We start from the raw sequence: 10,000 nt of genomic DNA on the forward strand, positions 1-10,000 counted from the left end.
AGACCGAAGTCTCGAGGCGCCGTGAACTGCTTCTCGACCGAGATCGTAGAATAGCCCCAAGCGCGCGCTGAACCGCCCGACTCGCCGAACCGTCGAGTCTCTTAAGGATACCGAACGGCCGGCAAGGACGCCGGCGCCGCGCGGTGAATAGCACGCGCGCTTATGGGTGCAAACCGCCGCGGCAACAGCCCGTCCGGCGGGGCTGTTGGGACTTAGAAAAATTTTTGCATGAAAAATTTTTTTGTACAACACAATAAATATTTATATTTCCAGGATATTTAACACAAAATATTCAACTTTTCATATACTATCTCGGTACTTTGAACATTTTTCAAGTCCAACCGCCAAGAGTAAACTTATCTTTCTATCGTATCTAGACCATTATAAATATTAGATCATTGTATAATAAAGCATTCTAACAATAAATATCAAGTATCAAAGCTCTAGGATGAATATTTATCGAATAAACTCAGAATAATGTTCCGGGCGCATTGCGTGCAACTCCGACCGAAGTGAAATTTTTCTAAGTCCAACCGCCAAGAGTAAACTTTTTTCCTAGCGTTCCCAGACCATTATAAATATTAGATCATTGTATAATAACGCATTCTAACAATAAATATCAAGTATCAAAGCTCTAGGATGAATATTTATCGAATAAACTCAGAATAATGTTCCAGGCGCATTACGAGCAACTCCGACCGAAGCGAAATTTTTCTAAGTCCAACCGCCAAGAGTAAACTTTTTTCCTAGCGTTCCCAGACCATTATAAATATTAGATCATTGTATAATAACGCATTCTAACAATAAATATCAAGTATCAAAGCTTTAGGATGAATATTTATCGAATAAACTCAGAATAATGTTCCGGGCGCATTGCGAGCAACTCCGACCGAGCGAAATTTTTCTAAGTCCAACCGCCAAGAGTAAACTTTTTTCCTAGCGTTCCCAGACCATTATAAATATTAGATCATTGTATAATAACGCATTCTAACAATAAATATCAAGTATCAAAGCTTTAGGATGAATATTTATCGAATAAACTCAGAATAATGTTCCGGGCGCATTGCGAGCAACTCCGACCGAGCGAAATTTTTCTAAGTCCAACCGCCAAGAGTAAACTTTTTTCCTAGCGTTCCCAGACCATTATAAATATTAGATCATTGTATAATAACGCATTCTAACAATAAATATCAAGTATCAAAGCTTTAGGATGAATATTTATCGAATAAACTCAGAATAATGTTCCGGGCGCATTGCGAGCAACTCCGACCGAGCGAAATTTTTCTAAGTCCAACCGCCAAGAGTAAACTTTTTTCCTAGCGTTCCCAGACCATTATAAATATTAGATCATTGTATAATAACGCATTCTAACAATAAATATCAAGTATCAAAGCTCTAGGATGAATACTTATCGAATAAACTCAGAATAATGTTCCGGGCGCATTCCGAGCAACTCCGACCGAGCGAAATTTTTCTAAGTCCAACCGCCAAGAGTAAACTTTTTTCCTAGCGTTCCCAGACCATTATAAATATTAGATCATTGTATAATAACGCATTCTAACAATAAATATCAAGTATCAAAGCTCTAGGATGAATATTTATCGAATAAACACAGAATAATGTTCCGGGCGCATTGCGAGCAACTCCGACCGAGCGAAATTTTTCTAAGTCCAACCGCCAAGAGTAAACTTTTTTCCTAGCGTTCCCAGACCATTATAAATATTAGATCATTGTATAATAACGCATTCTAACAATAAATATCAAGTATCAAAGCTCTAGGATGAATATTTATCGAATAAACACAGAATAATGTTCCGGGCGCATTGCGAGCAACTCCGACCGAGCGAAATTTTTCTAAGTCCAACCGCCAAGAGTAAACTTTTTTCCTAGCGTTCCCAGACCATTATAAATATTAGATCATTGTATAATAACGCATTCTAACAATAAATATCAAGTATCAAAGCTCTAGGATGAATATTTATCGAATAAACTCAGAATAATGTTCCGGGCGCATTCCGAGCAACTCCGACCGAGCGAAATTTTTCTAAGTCCAACCGCCAAGAGTAAACTTTTTTCCTAGCGTTCCCAGACCATTATAAATATTAGATCATCGTGTGGTAAAGCATTTTGAAGACAAATATCAAGTATGAAAGCGCTCGGATGAGTATTTATCGAATAAACTGAGAATAATGTTCGGAGCGCATCGCTTGCTCGGCCGCTCGAACGAATCGTTCGCGCGCCGAGGCGCGTCGGATCGCCGTGCGAAGGAGCTCGAGCGAAATTTTTCTAAGTCCAACCGCCAAGAGTAAACTTTTCTCCCCGAGCTCCCGCACGACTTTAATCGTTATATCCACGCACGATACCGCTTGTCATCAATATTTCTCGAGTTTCAAAGCTCTCGAACGCGTATTGCTCCAGTTTTTGTGAAATATTGCTCCGACCGCCAAGAGTAAACTTATCTTTCCGGCTTACTCGGACAATTATAAATATTAGATCATCGTGTGGTAAAGCATTTCGAAGACAAATATCAAGTATGAAAGCGCTCGGATGAGTATTTATCGAATAAACTGAGAATAATGTTCGGAGCGCATCGCTTGCTCGGCCGCTCGAACGAATCGTTCGCGCGCCGAGGCGCGTCGGATCGCCGTGCGAAGGAGCTCGAGCGAAATTTTTCTAAGTCCAACCGCCAAGAGTAAACTTTTCTCCCCGAGCTCCCGCACGACTTTAATCGTTATATCCACGCACGATACCGCTTGTCATCAATATTTCTCGAGTTTCAAAGCTCTCGGACGCGTATTGCTTCAGTTTTTGAGAAATATTGCTCCGACCGCCAAGAGTAAACTTATCTTTCCGGCTTACTCGGACAATTATAAATATTAGATCATCGTGTGGTAAAGCATTTTGAAGACAAATATCAAGTATGAAAGCGCTCGGATGAGTATTTATCGAATAAACTGGGAATAATGTTCGGAGCGCATCGCTTGCTCGGCCGCTCGAACGAATCGTTCGCGCGCCGAGGCGCGTCGGATCGCCGTGCGAAGGAGCTCGAGCGAAATTTTTCTAAGTCCAACCGCCAAGAGTAAACTTTTCTCCCCGAGCTCCCGCACGACTTTAATCGTTATATCCACGCACGATACCGCTTGTCATCAATATTTCTCGAGTTTCAATGCTCTCGGACGCGTATTGCTCCAGTTTTTGTGAAATATTGCTCCGACCGCCAAGAGTAAACTTATCTTTCCGGCTTACTCGGACAATTATAAATATTAGATCATCGTGTGGTAAAGCATTTTGAAGACAAATATCAAGTATGAAAGCGCTCGGATGAGTATTTATCGAATAAACTGAGAATAATGTTCGGAGCGCATCGCTTGCTCGGCCGCTCGAACGAATCGTTCGCGCGCCGAGGCGCGTCGGATCGCCGTGCGAAGGAGCTCGAGCGAAATTTTTCTAAGTCCAACCGCCAAGAGTAAACTTTTCTCCCCGAGCTCCCGCACGACTTTAATCGTTATATCCACGCACGATACCGCTTGTCATCAATATTTCTCGAGTTTCAAAGCTCTCGAACGCGTATTGCTCCAGTTTTTGTGAAATATTGCTCCGACCGCCAAGAGTAAACTTATCTTTCCGGCTTACTCGGACAATTATAAATATTAGATCATCGTGTGGTAAAGCATTTTGAAGACAAATATCAAGTATGAAAGCGCTCGGATGAGTATTTATCGAATAAACTGAGAATAATGTTCGGAGCGCATCGCTTGCTCGGCCGCTCGAACGAATCGTTCGCGCGCCGAGGCGCGTCGGATCGCCCTGCGAAGGAGCTCGAGCGAAATTTTTCTAAGTCCAACCGCCAAGAGTAAACTTTTCTCCCCGAGCTCCCGCACGACTTTAATCGTTATATCCACGCACGATACCGCTTGTCATCAATATTTCTCGAGTTTCAAAGCTCTCGGACGCGTATTGCTCCAGTTTTTGTGAAATATTGCTCCGACCGCCAAGAGTAAACTTATCTTTCCGGCTTACTCGGACAATTATAAATATTAGATCATCGTGTGGTAAAGCATTTGGAAGACAAATATCAAGTATGAAAGCGCTCGGATGAGTATTTATCGAATAAACTGAGAATAATGTTCGGAGCGCATCGCTTGCTCGGCCGCTCGAACGAATCGTTCGCGCGCCGAGGCGCGTCGGATCGCCGTGCGAAGGAGCTCGAGCGAAATTTTTCTAAGTCCTACCGCCAAGAGTAAACTTTTCTCCCCGAGCTCCCGCACGACTTTAATCGTTATATCCACGCACGATACCGCTTGTCATCAATATTTCTCGAGTTTCAATGCTCTCGGACGCGTATTGCTCCAGTTTTTGTGAAATATTGCTCCGACCGCCAAGAGTAAACTTATCTTTCCGGCTTACTCGGACAATTATAAATATTAGATCATCGTGTGGTAAAGCATTTGGAAGACAAATATCAAGTATGAAAGCGCTCGGATGAGTATTTATCGAATAAACTGAGAATAATGTTCGGAGCGCATCGCTTGCTCGGCCGCTCGAACGAATCGTTCGCGCGCCGAGGCGCGTCGGATCGCCCTGCGAAGGAGCTCGAGCGAAATTTTTCTAAGTCCAACCGCCAAGAGTAAACTTTTCTCCCCGAGCTCCCGCACGACTTTAATCGTTATATCCACGCACGATACCGCTTGTCATCAATATTTCTCGAGTTTCAATGCTCTCGGACGCGTATTGCTCCAGTTTTTGTGAAATATTGCTCCGACCGCCAAGAGTAAACTTATCTTTCCGGCTTACTCGGACAATTATAAATATTAGATCATCGTGTGGTAAAGCATTTGGAAGACAAATATCAAGTATGAAAGCGCTCGGATGAGTATTTATCGAATAAACTGAGAATAATGTTCGGAGCGCATCGCTTGCTCGGCCGCTCGAACGAATCGTTCGCGCGCCGAGGCGCGTCGGATCGCCGTGCGAAGGAGCTCGAGCGAAATTTTTCTAAGTCCAACCGCCAAGAGTAAACTTTTCTCCCCGAGCTCTCGCACGAGTTTAATCGTTATATCCACGCACGATACCGCTTGTCATCAATATTTCTCGAGTTTCAATGCTCTCGGACGCGTATTGCTCCAGTTTTTGTGAAATATTGCTCCGACCGCCAAGAGTAAACTTATCTTTCCGGCTTACTCGGACAATTATAAATATTAGATCATCGTGTGGTAAAGCATTTGGAAGACAAATATCAAGTATGAAAGCGCTCGGATGAGTATTTATCGAATAAACTGAGAATAATGTTCGGAGCGCATCGCTTGCTCGGCCGCTCGAACGAATCGTTCGCGCGCCGAGGCGCGTCGGATCGCCCTGCGAAGGAGCTCGAGCGAAATTTTTCTAAGTCCAACCGCCAAGAGTAAACTTTTCTCCCCGAGCTCCCGCACGACTTTAATCGTTATATCCACGCACGATACCGCTTGTCATCAATATTTCTCGAGTTTCAAAGCTCTCGGACGCGTATTGCTCCAGTTTTTGTGAAATATTGCTCCGACCGCCAAGAGTAAACTTATCTTTCCGGCTTACTCGGACAATTATAAATATTAGATCATCGTGTGGTAAAGCATTTCGAAGACAAATATCAAGTATGAAAGCGCTCGGGTGAGTATTTATCGAATAAACTGAGAATAATGTTCGGAGCGCATCGCTTGCTCGGCCGCTCGAACGAATCGTTCGCGCGCCGAGGCGCGTCGGATCGCCCTGCGAAGGAGCTCGAGCGAAATTTTTCTAAGTCCAACCGCCAAGAGTAAACTTTTCTCCCCGAGCTCCCGCACGACTTTAATCGTTATATCCACGCACGATACCGCTTGTCATCAATATTTCTCGAGTTTCAAAGCTCTCGGACGCGTATTGCTCCAGTTTTTGTGAAATATTGCTCCGACCGCCAAGAGTAAACTTATCTTTCCGGCTTACTCGGACAATTATAAATATTAGATCATCGTGTGGTAAAGCATTTGGAAGACAAATATCAAGTATGAAAGCGCTCGGATGAGTATTTATCGAATAAACTGAGAATAATGTTCGGAGCGCATCGCTTGCTCGGCCGCTCGAACGAATCGTTCGGGCGCCGAGGCGCGTCGGATCGCCCTGCGAAGGAGCTCGAGCGAAATTTTTCTAAGTCCAACCGCCAAGAGTAAACTTTTCTCCCCGAGCTCCCGCACGACTTTAATCGTTATATCCACGCACGATACCGCTTGTCATCAATATTTCTCGAGTTTCAATGCTCTCGGACGCGTATTGCTCCAGTTTTTGTGAAATATTGCTCCGACCGCCAGGAGTAAACTTATCTTTCCGGCTTACTCGGACAATTATAAATATTAGATCATCGTGTGGTAAAGCATTTGGAAGACAAATATCAAGTATGAAAGCGCTCGGATGAGTATTTATCGAATAAACTGAGAATAATGTTCGGAGCGCATCGCTTGCTCGGCCGCTCGAACGAATCGTTCGCGCGCCGAGGCGCGTCGGATCGCCGTGCGAAGGAGCTCGAGCGAAATTTTTCTAAGTCCAACCGCCAAGAGTAAACTTTTCTCCCCGAGCTCTCGCACGAGTTTAATCGTTATATCCACGCACGATACCGCTTGTCATCAATATTTCTCGAGTTTCAATGCTCTCGGACGCGTATTGCTCCAGTTTTTGTGAAATATTGCTCCGACCGCCAAGAGTAAACTTATCTTTCCGGCTTACTCGGACAATTATAAATATTAGATCATCGTGTGGTAAAGCATTTGGAAGACAAATATCAAGTATGAAAGCGCTCGGATGAGTATTTATCGAATAAACTGAGAATAATGTTCGGAGCGCATCGCTTGCTCGGCCGCTCGAACGAATCGTTCGCGCGCCGAGGCGCGTCGGATCGCCCTGCGAAGGAGCTCGAGCGAAATTTTTCTAAGTCCAACCGCCAAGAGTAAACTTTTCTCCCCGAGCTCCCGCACGACTTTAATCGTTATATCCACGCACGATACCGCTTGTCATCAATATTTCTCGAGTTTCAAAGCTCTCGGACGCGTATTGCTCCAGTTTTTGTGAAATATTGCTCCGACCGCCAAGAGTAAACTTATCTTTCCGGCTTACTCGGACAATTATAAATATTAGATCATCGTGTGGTAAAGCATTTCGAAGACAAATATCAAGTATGAAAGCGCTCGGGTGAGTATTTATCGAATAAACTGAGAATAATGTTCGGAGCGCATCGCTTGCTCGGCCGCTCGAACGAATCGTTCGCGCGCCGAGGCGCGTCGGATCGCCCTGCGAAGGAGCTCGAGCGAAATTTTTCTAAGTCCAACCGCCAAGAGTAAACTTTTCTCCCCGAGCTCCCGCACGACTTTAATCGTTATATCCACGCACGATACCGCTTGTCATCAATATTTCTCGAGTTTCAAAGCTCTCGGACGCGTATTGCTCCAGTTTTTGTGAAATATTGCTCCGACCGCCAAGAGTAAACTTATCTTTCCGGCTTACTCGGACAATTATAAATATTAGATCATCGTGTGGTAAAGCATTTGGAAGACAAATATCAAGTATGAAAGCGCTCGGATGAGTATTTATCGAATAAACTGAGAATAATGTTCGGAGCGCATCGCTTGCTCGGCCGCTCGAACGAATCGTTCGCGCGCCGAGGCGCGTCGGATCGCCCTGCGAAGGAGCTCGAGCGAAATTTTTCTAAGTCCAACCGCCAAGAGTAAACTTTTCTCCCCGAGCTCCCGCACGACTTTAATCGTTATATCCACGCACGATACCGCTTGTCATCAATATTTCTCGAGTTTCAATGCTCTCGGACGCGTATTGCTCCAGTTTTTGTGAAATATTGCTCCGACCGCCAGGAGTAAACTTATCTTTCCGGCTTACTCGGACAATTATAAATATTAGATCATCGTGTGGTAAAGCATTTGGAAGACAAATATCAAGTATGAAAGCGCTCGGATGAGTATTTATCGAATAAACTGAGAATAATGTTCGGAGCGCATCGCTTGCTCGGCCGCTCGAACGAATCGTTCGCGCGCCGAGGCGCGTCGGATCGCCGTGCGAAGGAGCTCGAGCGAAATTTTTCTAAGTCCAACCGCCAAGAGTAAACTTTTCTCCCCGAGCTCTCGCACGAGTTTAATCGTTATATCCACGCACGATACCGCTTGTCATCAATATTTCTCGAGTTTCAATGCTCTCGGACGCGTATTGCTCCAGTTTTTGTGAAATATTGCTCCGACCGCCAAGAGTAAACTTATCTTTCCGGCTTACTCGGACAATTATAAATATTAGATCATCGTGTGGTAAAGCATTTGGAAGACAAATATCAAGTATGAAAGCGCTCGGATGAGTATTTATCGAATAAACTGAGAATAATGTTCGGAGCGCATCGCTTGCTCGGCCGCTCGAACGAATCGTTCGCGCGCCGAGGCGCGTCGGATCGCCCTGCGAAGGAGCTCGAGCGAAATTTTTCTAAGTCCAACCGCCAAGAGTAAACTTTTCTCCCCGAGCTCCCGCACGACTTTAATCGTTATATCCACGCACGATACCGCTTGTCATCAATATTTCTCGAGTTTCAATGCTCTCGGACGCGTATTGCTCCAGTTTTTGTGAAATATTGCTCCGACCGCCAAGAGTAAACTTATCTTTCCGGCTTACTCGGACAATTATAAATATTAGATCATCGTGTGGTAAAGCATTTCGAAGACAAATATCAAGTATGAAAGCGCTCGGGTGAGTATTTATCGAATAAACTGAGAATAATGTTCGGAGCGCATCGCTTGCTCGGCCGCTCGAACGAATCGTTCGCGCGCCGAGGCGCGTCGGATCGCCCTGCGAAGGAGCTCGAGCGAAATTTTTCTAAGTCCAACCGCCAAGAGTAAACTTTTCTCCCCGAGCTCCCGCACGACTTTAATCGTTATATCCACGCACGATACCGCTTGTCATCAATATTTCTCGAGTTTCAAAGCTCTCGGACGCGTATTGCTCCAGTTTTTGTGAAATATTGCTCCGACCGCCAAGAGTAAACTTATCTTTCCGGCTTACTCGGACAATTATAAATATTAGATCATCGTGTGGTAAAGCATTTGGAAGACAAATATCAAGTATGAAAGCGCTCGGATGAGTATTTATCGAATAAACTGAGAATAATGTTCGGAGCGCATCGCTTGCTCGGCCGCTCGAACGAATCGTTCGCGCGCCGAGGCGCGTCGGATCGCCCTGCGAAGGAGCTCGAGCGAAATTTTTCTAAGTCCAACCGCCAAGAGTAAACTTTTCTCCCCGAGCTCCCGCACGACTTTAATCGTTATATCCACGCACGATACCGCTTGTCATCAATATTTCTCGAGTTTCAATGCTCTCGGACGCGTATTGCTCCAGTTTTTGTGAAATATTGCTCCGACCGCCAAGAGTAAACTTATCTTTCCGGCTTACTCGGACAATTATAAATATTAGATCATCGTGTGGTAAAGCATTTGGAAGACAAATATCAAGTATGAAAGCGCTCGGATGAGTATTTATCGAATAAACTGAGAATAATGTTCGGAGCGCATCGCTTGCTCGGCCGCTCGAACGAATCGTTCGCGCGCCGAGGCGCGTCGGATCGCCCTGCGAAGGAGCTCGAGCGAAATTTTTCTAAGTCCAACCGCCAAGAGTAAACTTTTCTCCCCGAGCTCCCGCACGACTTTAATCGTTATATCCACGCACGATACCGCTTGTCATCAATATTTCTCGAGTTTCAATGCTCTCGGACGCGTATTGCTCCAGTTTTTGTGAAATATTGCTCCGACCGCCAAGAGTAAACTTATCTTTCCGGCTTACTCGGACAATTATAAATATTAGATCATCGTGTGGTAAAGCATTTCGAAGACAAATATCAAGTATGAAAGTGTTAGCATGAGTATTTATCGAGTTATTGAGAAATAATTTTCCGAGTTATATTTCGACGTGTACTAATCGTGTTCTATCGGTCGTGCGGGTAAACGGCGGGAGTCAG

This window comes from Lasioglossum baleicum, unplaced genomic scaffold (assembly GCF_051020765.1).
Source record: "Lasioglossum baleicum unplaced genomic scaffold, iyLasBale1 scaffold0073, whole genome shotgun sequence".
In the NCBI taxonomy this organism is placed as follows: domain Eukaryota; kingdom Metazoa; phylum Arthropoda; class Insecta; order Hymenoptera; family Halictidae; genus Lasioglossum; species Lasioglossum baleicum.